General features: G+C 45.3%; 3 non-coding genes across 3 annotated transcripts; 1 reads left to right on the top strand and 2 right to left on the bottom strand.

Annotated features, from left to right (window-relative positions):
* Nucleotides 1–984: 984 nt before the first annotated feature.
* trnae-uuc (transfer RNA glutamic acid (anticodon UUC)) lies at nt 985–1,056 on the bottom strand. The gene has a single exon. It is a non-coding gene; the product is annotated as a tRNA-Glu (tRNA).
* Nucleotides 1,057–4,795: 3,739 nt separating this feature from the next.
* Nucleotides 4,796–4,868, top strand: trnat-agu (transfer RNA threonine (anticodon AGU)). The gene has a single exon. It is a non-coding gene; the product is annotated as a tRNA-Thr (tRNA).
* Nucleotides 4,869–8,252: 3,384 nt separating this feature from the next.
* trnai-uau (transfer RNA isoleucine (anticodon UAU)) lies at nt 8,253–8,347 on the bottom strand. The gene is made up of 2 exons: nt 8,310–8,347; nt 8,253–8,288 (listed from the first exon to the last, which is right to left on the bottom strand). It is a non-coding gene; the product is annotated as a tRNA-Ile (tRNA).
* Nucleotides 8,348–16,841: the final 8,494 nt, after the last annotated feature.

The following is a 16,841-nucleotide window of genomic DNA, read 5'->3' as shown; positions in this document are numbered from 1 at the left end:
TGGCACACGACGGATTTTCACCACTCATTCAAATCACTTCCATGTCACATCTCTTTCTGTCTCACCTCCAGCTCTCTCCGCCCTTCCAGGAGCTGTTTGACCACACACAGTCAGTTAGTGCGAACGTAATACACAACGTGACCGGTTTACAGATAACAGGCTAAAGAGACACCAGGATCTTCCTGATTCTCCCAGGTACTGATTACAGGAATGTGCACAGTGCCGATTATCCACAGTCACACACTCCTTCAAGTTTTGTCTACGTTGTTCAGCTTTGAAATTTCTCGTATTTTCGCACTGGATTTCAATCTGAAGAAAGCAGAGCTGTGATAAGCTTATATTGTTCAGCAGAGATACTGCAAGAAATTACATGATGATAACAGTACTCTTTGGTCGCGGTGAGCTCCAGTGAAGGATTGGCACCATTAATGTGACGTTCAATTAGTCTTGTGACAAATCTCATGCTATAAATGACAACTCGCTGAATTTGCTCCATGTTTTGGTTTCAAAAGAGCCGAATACAAGGTAAGAAAGTACATCTCGCTACAGTGGGTTATGAAATGGCAGAATGACTGTGAAAGAAGCACCCGTACTGTTGGGAAACATAAAATTATAGAAAGTTACAGCATAGAAAGAGGCCATTCAGCCTCGCTGAGCTGATGTGCTGCTTTTAAAGAGTAGTTGTGATTGGTTGATTCATCAGGAGTGATATTTTTGTCAATGCAAACAGCAGGGACCAAAATTTGCCCTTCTCCCACCCATATTTTTCTTGGCACCACCAACCCTATGGTCAGAGCTTTTCAAACGGCCCTTCTCTTGTCCTTCTTTCACTCCGCTTCTGTCTTTGCTCCCGACCTGTTCCAAGTGTGATATTTCCAGCTCTGAGGCGAAACTTCAACTGATTCTGGTAGAGCTGCTAAATGTTTTCAATCAATAAGTAATTAGTACTCATTTTGACAATTTCACAAGATCAATAAATTTGCATTCCCTGACCGGGAATCGAACCCGGGCCGCAGCGGTGAAAGCGCCGAATCCTGACCACTAGACCACCAGGGAAACTGACAAGGTGCTTTCAGTTTGGATATTGACGCTGCATTTATCCATGTTTCTATTTTCAATGGAATGAATTCTTCAGTCAATGATAACAAGGGTTTCTGTGAGCTGGGACATGAAATTGACAGTGAAGTGAAATAGCCCCACAAGCTGCTCATGTGTAACTGTCAATTTCCAAAACCCTCCAACCTCATCACTGCGGCTCCTGTGAAACTGACAAGGGAACACACGGCAGAAATTCATCACTGAAAGTAACGGAGACACATTCAATTTAAAACACTTTCATGTCGCATCTGTTTCTACTTCTGTCCCTGCCTCGCCTCCAGCTCCCTCTGTCCGTCCAGCTCCCAGGTCAATTAGCTGCTCGATGCAGACACAGTCAGTTCATGAACCCAAGCATTCCCTGGAAAGCAGGGACAGAGAATGAGGGACCCAAGGATTTTTAGAAAGAATGCGTTTGCAGATTACATGGTAAAGATAATCTGGGATCGCATCTTCCTGATTCTCCCAGATTCAGATTACAGGAATGTGCACGGGGCCGATTATCCAGAGTTGCAGGCTCCTTCCAGTCTTGTGCACGTAGTTGAGCTTTGAACCCACTCGCAAGAGTGGATTATAAAATGGCAGAATGAGTGTGAAAGAAGTGTTGTTGGGAAATATCAAATTATAGAGAAGCAAAGAAAGAGGCCATTCGGCCCTGTGTGCTGCTTTCAAAGAACTCTGAAGAGTTTTATGGAATCGAAATATTAACTCTGTTCCTTTCTCCAGAGATGCTGCCAGATATGCTGAAATTTTTTCCAGCGTTTTGTGTTTTTTTTGTTCAGATTTCCAGCATCTATATTATTTTGCTTTTATCCCTGGATTCCTAGCCCAGCGACAATACCACTGCGCCAATGCCGACCACTGAATAAGAAAATACGGACATGTCTGTACGTGTTTACTCCTATTTAAATGATATCTCCTTCGACGGCAGGATTCGAACCCTTGTGTTCATTATTAACAACAAATGTAAATTATTGAACATTCACTCACACTTAACTGAACAAGCTTGGATAACGTTTTTCCCCAGTTTCAAACCGCTGCTCTGCCACATGTGAAATGATCATGACCCCCACTGCCCTGTACAAACCCTGCGCTGTAAAGATCCCAATGGAGCTGTCTGGAATGTTAAGCGGTGACGTCATGCAGCAGCACTTTGGGTCTTTGTTTTGAAGAAATGGAATTCGGCTGTTGTCATTAGGAATGCTGGAGACAGACTGATCAACAATGTCAGCATCACATGGCACAGCGCAGTAAGAGGACCTAAGATGGAAGCAAAATACTGTAGATGCTGGAAATATGAAATAAAAACAGAAAGTGCTGGGAAAAACTCATCAGGCCTGGCAACATATGTGGAGAGAGAAGCTGAGTTAACATTCCGAGTCTGTATGTCTCTTCTTCAGATTCAGGCCGACTCGAAGCATTAACTCTGCTTCTCTCTCCACAGGTGTTGTCAGACCTGTTGAGTTTTTCCAGCATTTCCTGTTTTTACTACAACGTGAAGCCCTTCACCCCATCGTATTTGTGCCAGCTATTTTTAAAGAGCTAACCAATTCGTCTCAAATTCCTTCTCTCTTTCCTTAAACCTGAGTTTCCCGCCTTTCAATCATTGTCTATTTCTCGCTTGAAGAAGGAGTTTCTGCAGAATCCATGCACAGTTTTCCTTAGTTAACAAAGTTTCCCTGGCCCAGTGACGTGGAGAGTTGGACTGGGATTCCTTATACAGTTTTTGATACAATCATTATTTATTTATGCAATTGATTTCATATCGAATTACAAAAGAACTTTACCCTGATCAAGCAGGTCATTATTATTTCTGAGCTGATATCTACAATCTAATTCCATTTGCTCTACAAACGGGAAAGCTGGATGCAGGTTCCAGTCTCTGGAGGAGCGGGTCTGAATCCCACCGCTCCCAAATTTTCAGTTGCTTCCCACTTTTGGGCACGTTAGGAATTCCATTTGGGTGAGCAAAAGACAACTCCAGTTTAATACGGGGGTTGGGGTGGGTTGTGGTCCTTTATTTTGACAGGGTGAACGAGGAGAGACAATGTAAATAGAAATTGCTGTGGGGGAAAGGCGTGTGAGTGGAATTGGTTTAGTTGCTCTTCCTGAGAGCCAGCACAGACACGACGGGCCGAAAGACTTACTTGATAGTCATCTCTGATTTGATATGAACATGTTTTCCCTCAGGAAGTGCTGTTAGCCGCGGACGAATGTTGAGGGCGATGGTACTGACATCCATCGGGCTTTCCCCAATGTTGGTTTGCTGACTGTGGTTCTCGTTATTCCCGATTTTAACCAGGTGCCAACAGAATTAGTTATCGGATAAATGGAATCAAACAAAAACTCCCGCGCTTTCATCTGCAAGGATTTGCAAAATCTGCATATGGAAATGGAACAAAACTGAGCCGGTTTGGTGACATCCTTTCTTTCTGGCTGTTTGTCTCTCCTTAGCCCTCTGTCGCTCTCGGTTTATATGTCTGTGTGTGTGTTCCTGTGTGTGTCAATGCGCTTCAGTTCCTCATTTTTACCGATCCACACTTTATTCACCTTAGTTGTGTGGCTTCATATTAAAATCGTAGAGAGAAAATAAAAACAGGTTTAAAAGATTCAGGAGGAATTTTCTTTCTGTATTTCTGAGTGGAGACTGTTCAGTTATTAAGTGTCCGTATGTTACAAAGCGGAGGGCGATTGAAATTTTCACTGAGCAACATTTAAATAGATAGGCACCGAGCCCATATGGTTGAGTGGTTGAGGCAATTAACACATCGAGAGAATGATTTGTAAATACAAATACTCCAAACTGATACCCCTTGGACATTAGAAACTGTATTTCTTCTCCAAGCTGTTCCACGTGCGACATTTGCAGCTCTGATGTGAAACTTCAACTCTCACTCCACTGATTCGGGCGGAGCTGTTGTGTGTTTCGGTTTTCAATCAATAAGTAAATCAGGCCTGTTTTAACAGTTTGTACCAGATCAATAAGCCTTCATTGCCTGGCCGGGAATCGAGTCCGGGCCACGGCGGTGAAAGGGCCGAATCCTCACCTCGAAATCACGAGGAAAGCTGTCTATAACTCTTGCAACGTGCTTTATCGCCGCCGCATTTGCCCTTTTTCGGATACTTTCACCAGAGATAAGTTTATCCTTCAGAATTTTATCATAAATGACAACATCGTGCAATGACAGCCATTGTTTTTAAGGGGTGAGCTGCAGTGAAGGGTTGGCACCAATAAAGTGTCGTTCAACTGGTCTGGTTCCAAACCCTGTGCTGGAATTAATGAAAAATGTTGAAATTGCTCAGTGTCTTGACTTCAAAAGCGAGAATGTAAGAAAGTACATTCCCCCAAGCATGTAATTAAATGTCGGAATGACTGGGAAATGATGCTGGGAGATATAAAATTATAGACAGTTCCAGCAAAGAAAGAGGCCATTCGGCCTGGCGTGCTGCTTTCAAAGAGATTGATTGGTCAGGAGTGATATTTATGTCAGTGTAAACAGGCAGCAGTAAAATCTCTCACATAACCACGGCAGACATTCATCACTGAAAGCACATCAAATTCTGCCGTTTTCATGTGGCATCTTTTAATTATCCGTTCTCCATCTCAGACATTTCCAGGTCTATCTAATATCATCGATGCGGAACGTTGCCCTGTTCCTCGTTCCATTAGGAGAATTACTATGAGTAGGATAGAGCAAGTGGCTCCATAGCTCAGTGGTTAGAGCACTGGTCTAGTAAACTAGGTGTCGTGAGTTCAATTCTTACTGGGGCCGGCAACTAAAGTGTATAAAATTTGATAGCAAGGTAACCTTTGAGTAGAGCACTGTAAAAGGCTATCAGAAGTTCATGTGAGTGGGTAATAAGATGTCAGAAAGTCTACAATATAGGCAGGTGTGTGAATATGTTCACTTGGTCGTAAACATTAGAACAGCAGCATGCTCTTGAAATTTGTGAGTGCTGATGGTCAGAGTAACCTGTGCAAGCAACAGAGAATTTGAGTAAGCAATGAGGTAGGCATGGCAATGGGGTTGTAATAAAGCTAGAATAAAGAAGTCTATTTCGTGAGAAGGCATCGAGAATCCCTTGTGCTGTTTTCAAATCCTTAATACTGGCAGTGGAGACTATACAGAAAATGTTCACTAAATTGGTCTCTGGGATGAAATGGTTGTCCTGTGATGAGAGGCTGAATAAATTGGGCTTTTATCCTCTGGAGTTTAGAAGAATGAAAGGCAACCTCATTGAAACCGAGACAATTCTAAGGGGGGCTTGATCGGGTGGACAAAGGGATTGTTTCCGCTGGTCAGGGAGTATAAAACACTGGGGCACAGTCTCAGGGTAAAGGGCCGATAATTTAGGGCTGAAATGAGGAAAGATTACTTCACCCAGAGGGTTGTGGATCTTTGAATTCTCTACCCAGAGGGTTGTGGATGCTCCATCATTGAATACATTTAAGGCTGGGATGGACAGGTTTTTACAATCTCGGGGAATTAAAGGTTATGGGGAACGGGCAGGATAATGGAGTTGAAGCACAAGATCAGCCATGATTGGATTGAATGATGGAAGAAGCTCGATGGGCCGTGTGATCTACTCCTGCTCCTATTTCTTGTGCTCATGTGTATGATAAAGACAATAATTCGTGTTATAATAAAAACAGAAAGTGCTGGAAGTTCTCAGCAGGTCTGACAGCAAATATGAAGGGAGAAAAAGAATGAAGGTTTCAAGTTAATATGACTCTTTTCCAAACCATAAATTGGGTCCTAGTTACGACATTTTGCACAACATCGAGACAGGGAATAGATCCCAGGCGGTGAAAGCCCAGAATCTGAACCACTAGGGTGTTTCTATAGCATACGTTTTGAACGAAATTAGCTTCCAACTGAAGGTGTAATGGATTAAGGCAACTTAGACTCCCTTTCTTCCTGCGTCTACTTATATCACTGACATGGTTCTGCAATGTGCCCTTTGGCTTCAAGGCAATCTTGCCCAAACTTTGCCATTTCTGCTGTTATTCAGTAAGTTCCCACACAATTGGATTTATGAATATTCATTTCAAATAAAGCGAGAAAATGGAGGAAGCATGTGAAGGAACGGCAATATATTTCCAAGTCAGGATGGTGAGTGACGTGGAGGGGTACTTCCAGGTGGTGGTGCTCCCATGTGTCTGCTGCCCTTGTCCTTCTAGATGGTAGTGTTCATGGGTTTGGAAAGTGCTGTTGAAGGAGACTTTGAAATGTGGTTTTTCCGGCGTTAGAGCAAGATGGCATATTGGCGTGTGTGTGCGTGTGTGCGTGTGTGGTTATGTGTATGTGCATGTGTCTGTGTGTGTGTCTTTGTGCGTGTGTGCATTTATGTATGTGTGCGTCTGTGTATGTCTGTGTCTGTTTTTTTGACTGTATGTGTCTGTGTGTGCATGTATGTCTGCCTGTATGTATCAGTGTGTGTCTGTGAATGTGTTTATGCATGTGTATGTGTGTGAATGTGCATGTGCGTCTGTGTGCGTTTGTGTGTGTATTTGTGTCAGCGTTTGTGTGTGTGTGTGTGTATGTGTGTGTGTGTGTGTGTCTGTTTCTGTGGGTGTATGTTCGTGTGTGTGAGAGTGTGTATGTGTGTGTGTGTCGGCGTGTGTCAGTGTGTGTGGTGTGTGCGTGTGTGTCTCTGTGTGTCTGTGTGTGCATGTGTGTGTGTGTTTTTGTATGTGTGCATATGTGCCGTGCGTTTGTGCTCTTGTGTGTGTTTCTTTGTGTGTCTTTCTGTGTTTCTGTGTGTGTGAGCGTGCGTTTATATGTGTCTGTCTGTGTATGTGCGTGTGTTTGTGTCTTTGTGCATGTGTCCCTGTATGTCTGTGTGCACCTGTGTACGTCTGTGTTTGTGTGTGCATGTGTGTGTGTGTGTCTGTGTCTGCACGTGCGTGTTTATCTATCTGTATGTATTGATGTGTGCTTGTGTATGTGTTTATGTGTGTGTATGTGTGTGTGCATATGCGTCTGTATGTGTCCGGCTGTGTTCGTGTGTGTGTATGTGTGTGTTTGTGTGTGAAACATGTCATATTTTTTGCAAATGAATTTCACAATGATCTTCGTCATCCTTCCATTCATGAAAGATGAAGGACACACAGCAAACAAATCTATTTCAGATGGGTTGTCTCTATATGCTGCACAGTTTCTGATGGCTGAGGAGGTCAAACCTTGAGGGGCAGTTTCCATCACAAGTGCCTCACATGAAGCTAAAAGTGATGTTATGGATTGTTGTTTCTAGTCTTGGCGTCTTTTGCCAAGCCGCTGTAGCAAATGGACATCATGGTGATGCACAACAGCTCACAGGAAGTGCTGCAATCTTCCTTTGTAGTCATCTAGTGAAATTCATGTCTGATAATCGCTAATTAGGGCCTCCATGTCACGAATGTAACTGTCCTACAAGCAGAGCTTTGGGCGTCTCACTGGCCGCCTGGCCCTTAGCTATGTGACCACCTTCCATCCTGTAAACGGGCCCGAGCCATCCAACCTCCCTCTGTTTGATGAACCTAACAGACTTGGGAGCTCTGTCTTTGAGAGGACTGCCGCTTTCTGACTGTGTCCCGCCAGGAGATACCCAATAACCACTGCACACAGCACAGATGAAAATTGTGGAGCTTCTTTTCTTGATAGCTGTAAGTCGTCCATGTTTCACAGCCAGACAACAAGGTACTGAGGACACAGGCCTAATACACCATCAGCTTGGTGCCAAAGGTCAGCTTGATGTTATGCGCGTTTCATGAGTCAGGTGATATCTGCTTTCCCCGTGCGTGTATCAGGAACTGCATCAAGGAGCAGACTGTCTGTCACCGTGGAACTTGGGGAGCAGTAATAACTAACCACTTCCAGCCGGGTGTTATCTAGTGTGATCAGTGGTAGAAGTGCAACGCCTTTCCCTTTAAACATGGTTTTCTAGAAGTTTTTAGTCAAATAGAACAAGTTACAAGCATGCAAGAGATGGTAAAAGAGTCGCTGTTGATCTTCCTGTACAACACCTCTGTGTAACAGAATTTAATAAACCAGTATGGGGGTCAGGGGTGCGCTTATGCTCTGTCGTTGCAATGCTGCCGGCTGCAAACCGTGCCATTCATTCAAGAATCTCGGACCCAAATGTGGTCCCAAATGTAGTAGCTCCAGTAAAAACTCTGCTCCAGGTGAGGGTCGAACTCACAACCTCGGCATAGCCCGCTGATCGCACTGCTCTATAAGTACCGCGCGCTAACCGATTGCGCCACTGGAGCGCCCGCTAGTGACTGCATTTGATCTGGTTACATTTTTCACAGATCACTGGGGTCAGACATGATTCCTTGGTGGCAGATTGGTCAATGGGGTCTCAATAAATTTTTATGATATTATATGAACTGTAATATATTCTGAATAAAATAACATGCCGAGAATGGGCCAGGGAAACTTTGTTAGTTTCCACACACTGAGCATGGACACTGCTGAAGGTCCTGCGCCTTTTTCAATATTGTTTTCCTTAACTCCGAGTTTTCAAAAGGGAATTGGACAAATATTTGAAATGGAAAAGCTGCTGGGTTATGAAGAAAGAGACAGATTTTGGGACTAACTGGGCAGCTCCTTGTAAAAAGCTGGCGAGGGCACGATGGGTCCTAATGAGCTGTGAACTTTCACGATTCCATTGGCAGATCACTTTGTTCCTAAATATCCCAGCCCAATCCTATTTCTGTAAAGCATAATCCAGAACTGCAGCATGACGACACAGTTTGAAATTCTATTCAAGCCCCTCTGGCTAACCCGCTGCGCGGGGTTTCTGTAGTTTACTGGTTGTCATATTCGCCCAACAGAAGCACAAACCCCCGTTCAAAATGGGGCAGAAACACTACCAAACTCATTTAATCTCCGAGCCGCCAGAAATCAGTAATTCGCGTTTGTAGTTGAATATTAACTGAATACAGCATCTTACACTGTGAAAAAGAACAGACTTATGGAATCCTGCAGGATAACAGCACTGATCAGAAATGAACAGTTTCGATTCCGGAGTTCTGATTATTTCTGAGATAAAATGACACCTGCAAATTGAGCCTTTCAATTCATTTCTCAGGGGATGAAGATAGCACAAGTGTCACAGGATGGACAGGAGCAGTCATAGTCCGAAAGGATGAAAGGGTGTTGATTATCTAATGATCAAAAAGGAAACTTCAAAATTGATAATAGTTTGATCATTTTAAACTGCTGTCAGCTCTAACAGCTACCTTGTAACTAAGACCCATGGACTGTCAGTGATTATTGAGCTGATAACCTAGTTTAACATTAAAGCTGCCCTTGTAAGTGATACTCCGGTTTAACAATAACCTTGCAATTGATAACCATGGAATATTGGTGCCCATGGAAATGGTACCCTGTGCTAACAATGACTTTGCCATTTGATGAACCGGTCCAAGTGATGGCACCGTCAACCGGTGACCATGTGATTGAAATGTGGTGTTTTACTGCTCTTGTACCCGACACTCCAGTCCAACAATGACCTTGTAACATATATCACGATCTACAGTTGAACCTGTACCTGACAGTCCGGTCCAGCAGCAACCTTTAACTTTAGCTTGAGGCCAAGGATACATTTCTACCTGTTATGCCGATCTAATGTTGAACATGCACCTGACACTTCGCTCTAACAGTAACTTTGTGTTATAGGTGCCTCATGCCATAGTTCATATGTTTTAGAATAGCAGGTTTATTTTCAGTAATGGGGAGAGAATTCCACAGATTAATGAGCTTTTGGGAGATTATCAGTGTTTTGAATTTAAGCCCTGAAAATGTTCTAGGAATCACGGGCGGCTTCCAATGTGATCGGACAGACCACAGGATAAGTGTTCAACATTTCCTTCTAGCATTCTGTGGGAACCAGCCGAGATCATTCACCTGCATCGGAAACTACAGTCAAAGGGGCTGTACTTGTACGTGTTTGTTCAATGGCCGTAATTAATATGAATGGGTGACAGAACCTCACTTCTTTGTTCAAAGTTAGACAAGCACATTCAAGGCTCCCTAACTGTGCCTCTGGGGGGCGGGGGGTGGGGGTGTTAAATCTCCGGTATAATAATGCCCACTTCAATAGTCGAACAGAGCTTGGGTGCTTCTCGCCGCTGCTCCTCTCAGAAGATGCACTTGCCACCAAGAGGCGCTCTCTATGCCACATACTACACCGCCCTCACCGCTGTCGCAGTCCCAGGTAAAACGTGTCTCAGTTTTCTCCGCTTCTCAGTTTATGTTGCTCTATCACAGGAGTTTGGCATCACTGGCGAGGCCACCCATGTATTGGCCATCCCTAATGAAGGTGGTGTTGGACCGTCTCCTTGAACCGCCGCGGTCCACTTGGGGAGCTTTCCAACCGCTCCGCCTCACTCACACCGAACTGTTTCTGGTCAATTCTGCAAAGCCGGCTATTATAGATGTTTCATTATCATTATTAATGTTAGCTTTACTTGATCATGGGATTGGAGAGGAGCCGGCTGGGCCGGCATATAACGCCCCTCCCTAATCGCCCTTGAGGACTGAGTGTCTTGCTGGGCCATTTCAGGGGGCAATTAGGAGAGTCAACCACATTAGCAGTGGGTCTGGAGTCATATGTTGGGCAGACCGGTTAAGGACGGCAGATTTCCTTCCCTAAAGGGGCATTATTGAACCAGATGGCTTTTTACAACAATGTACGATAGTTTCATGGTCACCATGACTGAGGCCAGCTTCAGGCTTTTTAAATTGAATTTAAATTGGAGCGAGGCTGTTTAAGGTCAATTGCCGGGGAGTACTTCCCCTATCTTCATTCTTTCATGGGATGTGGGCGTCGATGGCAGAGCCAGCATTTACTGCCTATCCTTAACTACCCTGGAACTGAATGTCTTTCTCGGCCATTTCAGAGGAAAGTTAAGAGTCAACCACATTGCTGTGGGTCTGGAGTCACGTGTAAGCCAGACCGGGTAAGGACGGCAGATTTCCTTCCCTAAAGGGACATTAGTGAACCTGATTGTTTTTTTTCAAGTTCTGGTTAGCTATAATTGTCCTGGTCAGCATTATGGAGACTAGCTTTATAATTCCAGGTTGTATTAATCAATTCCAACATTACCATGAGGACACTATCTACCCTCAACATGCTAAATATTAGGTACAATAAATCAGCGATATCCGAAATTCAATGTTGCTCAGCCCTGTTGACTTTGACTCTAAGTCAGGGTCACTCCAACTCTTACATTAGGGTCTCGCCGATCCCCAACATCGAACCCGATGGCCCCTCACCAGGGAAAATTATCGTTCCTGGCTTCAGAGGGAGGCACGAGTGTTAGGCCAAGTTAGTACTCTGGAGAATCAGTTCATTTTTAAACCTTCGACACACCCTCCTCTTCCCACCTGGAGTCAGCCCTTTATGCCCCAGCGGAAGGCCATTCAGCCCACTGTCTATGCCAGCTCCCACAGAGCAGCCCCATTCATTCCCATGCAACTGCTCGAGCCCGGAGAGCTGCCTTGCCTCAAGGGCCCAGTTTCATTCAGAAATCAATCATTTCCACTTGGATCATCCTGGTGAGCAGCGAGTTCCAGGTCATTACCACTTGCTGTGTCAAAACATTCATGTCCCCACCTCACCACTCCGCTGCCATTCCTCACCCAAGAGGCAATGGGTACTGTAAAAGGTATGGGCCCTGACAATATTCCAGCTATAGTAATGGAGGCTTGAGCTCCAGAGCTTGCCGCACCCCTAGCCAAGCTCTTTCAGTAGATCTAGTACATTGGCATCTACCCGGCTGTGTGGAAATTTTGCCGAGTGCGCAAAAAGCAGGACAAATCGAACCCAGCCAATTGCCACCCCATCAGCCTGCTCTCGATCATCAGTGAGGGGTCATCAGTGCTATCAAGCAGCACTTTAGTAATAATCTGCTCACTGTCGCCCAGTTTGGGTTCTGCCAGGGACACTCAGCTCCTGACCTCATTACAACCTTAGTTCAAACATGGACAGAAGAGCTGAACTCTCGAGATGAGGTGCGTGTGACTGCCCTTGATATCAAGGAGCCCTAGCAAAACTGGAGTCAATGGGAATCAGGGGGAAAACTCTCCGCCGGTTGGAGCCATAACTAGCACAAAGGTAGATGGCTGTAGTTGTTGGTGGTCAGTCAATTCAGCTCCAGGGCATCACTGCAGGAGTTCCTCAGGGCAGTGTTCTTGGCCTAACCATCTTCAGCTACTTCATCAATGACCTTCCTTCCATCATAAGGTCAGAAGTGGGGATGTTCGCTGATGATTGCACAATGTTCAGCACCATTCGTGACTCCTCAGACACTGAAGCAGTCCATGTCCAAATGCAGCAAGACCTGGATAATATCCAGGCTTCGGCTGACAAGTGGCAAGTAACAATCACACCACACAAGTGTCAGGCAATGACCCTGTCCAACAAGAGAGAACCTAACCATCGCCCCTTGACATTCAATGGGATTACTGTCACTAAATGCCCCACTATCAACATCCTGGCGGTTACCCTTGACCATAAACTGTACTGGACTATCCACATAAATACTGTGTCTACAAGAGCAGGTCAGAGGCTGTGAATCCCGTGGCGAGTAACCCACCTCCTGACTGCTTAAAGTCTGCCCACAATCTACAAGGCACAAGTCAGGAGCGTGATGGAATACTCCCCACTTGCCTGCATGAGCGCAGCTCCCACTGCACTCAATAATCTTGACACGACCGAGGACAAAGCAGCCGGTTGATCGACAACACATCCACAAACACTCACTCCCTACACCACCGACGCAGAATAGCAGCAGTGTGGACCATTTACAAGATGCACTGCAGGAACTCACCAAGGATCCTTCGGCAGCACCTTTCAAACCCACGGCCACTACCATCTAGTAGGACAAGGGCAGCAGACACAAGGGAACACCACCTCCTGGAAGTTCCCCTCCAAGTCACTCACCATCCTTAGATGGAAATATACTGTCGCTGGGTCAAAACCCCGGAACTACCCAACAGCACTGTGGTTGTATCTACACCACATGGATTGGTTTCATTTGTCCTTTAGTGAAACAAATCCTGCCATCTTCACCTGGCCTACATATGACTCCAGACTCACAGCAAGTGTGGTTTACACTTTACTGTCCCCTGACATGACGCTTACAATTAGGGGTGGACAGCAAATGCTGTCCTTGGTTCAAGGCAGTAGGTCATCACCACCTTCAAGGGCAATTAGGGATGGGTAATAAATGCTGGCCCAGCCAGTGAAGCCCACATCCCGCAAACAAATAAAAATTTACCCTGTCTCATGGTTCTGAATTCAACCGCCTCTGAATTCCACCTGGGGGAGATGGGGGATTAATGGTAACCTGACGGGACTAGAAATCTAAACAGCCAACCGAATGCCCATTGGTTCAAATCCCACTACAGCAGTTCGTGGAATTTAATTTCACCAAGTCTAGAAAATGAAGCTCGTCTCAGTAATGGCGACAATGAAACTCATCGATTGTTGTAAAAACCCATCTGGTTCACTACTGTCCTCTCGGGAAGGAAACATGTTGTCCTTACCCGGTCTGGCCTACATGTGATGCCAGACCCACCACAAATGTGGCTGACTCTTAAATGCCCCATGAAATTTTTCCCCAGCAGGCCACTCTGTTCAGTGGCAATTAGGAGTGGACAGAAAATGCTGGCCTTGCCAGTGATGCCCACATACCATAAAGAGCAAAACAAAATAAAATGGGACACCTGCTAGAGTTCAGTGCTCAGTAGTGCACAGCCCTATTGGGCCTAGGGTGGAGCTTCAATCCGGACATCATCCTCGGTAGAATACCTAATGCTAAAGTGATCATTTAAGGGCCTGACAGACTATTTCACACTCACATTGCGCTGAGTAAAACATTTCAGGATCTAAAGACAAGACACATGGTGGGTACATTTCAATGAAAATCATTAATATTTAGAAAAGATTAAAACATTTCAAAAATTCTAAAATCTCATGCATCGCAAATGGATACAGTGCCCCAGGATGAGTCCAACAGTAATGGGAAATGTGGGAAGAGGTTCAGGCAGTGAGAGGGAGACAGCGCACGAGCAATATCAGAAACGGTGAACATGGTCATTCAGAACAGACCTTCGCCATTCAAGTCATTTCAACTGGTCAACTTGACCGAATATAGAACAAAGGGACAAATGGAAGGCGGCGATTTAAGAAACTTTAAAAAATATGAACTGACCTGGTGACAAATATGAGCCGTGAATGCATTAAGGAGAGAGTGTATGGTACTTGGCAAACACTCGGCTGTTAACAATATTTCACTGAGGACAGTTTATGTTGGCGGGCGGATGCCGATGGGGCAGAAGACGTTCCATTCTGCATTTCACCAGCAGTCGCCCAAGGACAAGTTCAAGCACAAGTGAGTGGTGACGAATTCAAAGGTAATAGATGGCAGACACATTCGTTCAGGATAAATCGAGGCTCACTGGTCTCCAGATCGCCCTCTTGGCCAGGAATTGGCCCATCTCACTGAAAGAGGGGAACACGGGTGGAAAGAATTCATTCTCAAGGGGGTTGAGATCTGTCAGGCTAACCTCCCATCCCCCTCAGTCTGTCATGGACACCACTGAGGCCCCCACCCCCAGCGATATTCAGTCAACTGGAGCTGCGATCCTCATATTCATGTCGTGAGTAGGGGGTGACCAGGGTCTCAGTTTGCTGGTTAATCACACTGCAGTCCCATATCAGTGACTCGTACATGGAACAGCATTAAGCTGCTAACAGGGATGCAACTGAAGTGATATTGACAACAGACATAAACCAGGGACAGTTGTCGATTTATTGGTCCTTTGGCATGTTTAATTCATTTCACATGATGTGGGCATCACTGGCTGGGCCAGCATTTATTGCCCTTCCCTAGTTGCCCTTTAGAAGTTGGTGGTGAGCTGCCTTCTTGAGCCGCTGCAGTCCATGTGGTGTAGGTACACCCACAGTGCAGTAAGGGAGGGAGTTCAGGATTTTGACCCAGCGACAGTGAAGGAGCGGCGATATCTTTCCAAGTCAGGATGGTGACTTACTTGGAGGGGAACTTCCAGGTGGTGGTGTTCCCATGTGTCTACTGCCCTGGTCCTTCTAGATGGTAGTGGTCATGGGTTTGGAAGGTGCTGTCAAAGGAGCCTTGGTGAATTCCTGCAGTGCATCTTGTAGATGGCACACACTGCTGCTACTGTGCGTCGGTGGTGGAGGGAGTGAATGTTTGTGGATGGGGTGCCAATTAAGTGGGATGCTTTGGTGTCAAGCTTCTTGTTTTTGTGTTTAGGAGCTGTATTCATCCAGGCAAGAGGAGGGTATTCCATCACCATTCTGACTTGTGCCTTTAGATGGTGGACAGGCTCTAGGGAGTCAGGAGGTGAGTTACTCGTCGCACAATTCCCAGCCTCCCTGACCTGTTCTTGTGGCCACAGTATTTATATGCCTAGCCCAGTTTAGTTTCTGGTCAATGGTGACCTCCAGGGTGCTGACAATGCATTTATGATACATGATACAAGTATTCCAGCTGAATAATTTTAGATAAATGGACTTATTCAGTGGCAAAGAATACCGCATGAATGAATTAAAAGGGTCAAAGTCTCCCCTCAAACCCGTTTCATTGTCTTGTGATTAAAGTGATACAACCCCACCCTCTGCTGGCAGCTCACCGCCACTACAGGCGGTGCTGTTTGCCAGCCTCAGAGAAGTTCAGTTACTGCACGGCTGCATTTGAAAACATATTGATGAATTGTGAATATGGAACAATACTATGCGGGATTGAAGTTTGCAGGAGGGTTGGCTCTTTTACCACCTGACCCTGTACATGAACTCTCTCATCATTCCCCGTTGGAGGTATTGGCTGGAGCTGGTTGTTGGGAGTTATTTCAGACTGCAATGTGCACATTTGGTAGTTATCAGACTCTAATCTCATTGGAGTAGTTAAACGTTGCTGTATTTTGTAATTCCTCTGCAATACATTGTTAATGTTCAACCCGACACATTGCACCTTTTTGAAGATTTTTTTTACCACTTATGTCTCCAAGAAGGTGTTCTCCATTTCTCACATTCTTTGTCCTAGTGGGGAAATTATACATATCAAACACAAACAATATACGGGAGAGAATTTATTTTCACATCTTTACAGCCTGGTCATAGAATCTAAAACACGGGGACCGTTCTCAGGATAAGGGGCCGAATATTTTGGTCTGAGATGTGGAGAAATTACTTCACTCAAAGGGTTGTGAACCTTTGGAACTCTACCCCAGAGAGCTCTGGATTCTCCATCCACGTAAGGTCGGGATAGGCAGAGTTACAGTGTCTCGGGGATTTAAGGGATATGGGCAAAGGGCGGGAACATGGAGTTGAAGCCCTAGTTCAGAATGACGCAGCAGGTCGATGGCCATTCCGCCTTCTCCTGCTCCTGTTCTTGTGTTCCTGTAAGAATCAATGTTAACGGCTTCAATGCTTTCGAGAGTCTGCTCCATAGATCGACCACCCAGTGGAATAACAGTCCGAACTTTCCAAGGCCGTAAGAGGCAGGCTGGAAGGCGGCAAGGCTGGCACTTTGCCGGGGAAGGCGTCAGGAAGCGTGGAAAGATGGAATCTGTGTCCTTCCCAGGGCCTCATTTGCTATGCTCATTGTTGAAAGATCATCAACTCTTGTCAGTCAGAAACCACTGTTTTTTTTTCAAAACAGGTTTTTTTTTCCATATGTGATATTTCCTTCCTTCATTCCTTATCTGCATGTG

The sequence above is a fragment of the Cetorhinus maximus genome, unplaced genomic scaffold (genome assembly GCF_964194155.1).
Source record: "Cetorhinus maximus unplaced genomic scaffold, sCetMax3.hap1.1 HAP1_SCAFFOLD_514, whole genome shotgun sequence".
Taxonomy (NCBI): domain Eukaryota; kingdom Metazoa; phylum Chordata; class Chondrichthyes; order Lamniformes; family Cetorhinidae; genus Cetorhinus; species Cetorhinus maximus.
The sequence above is the reverse complement of the archived record's forward strand: the minus strand, read 5'-3'. Positions and strand labels throughout refer to the sequence as shown.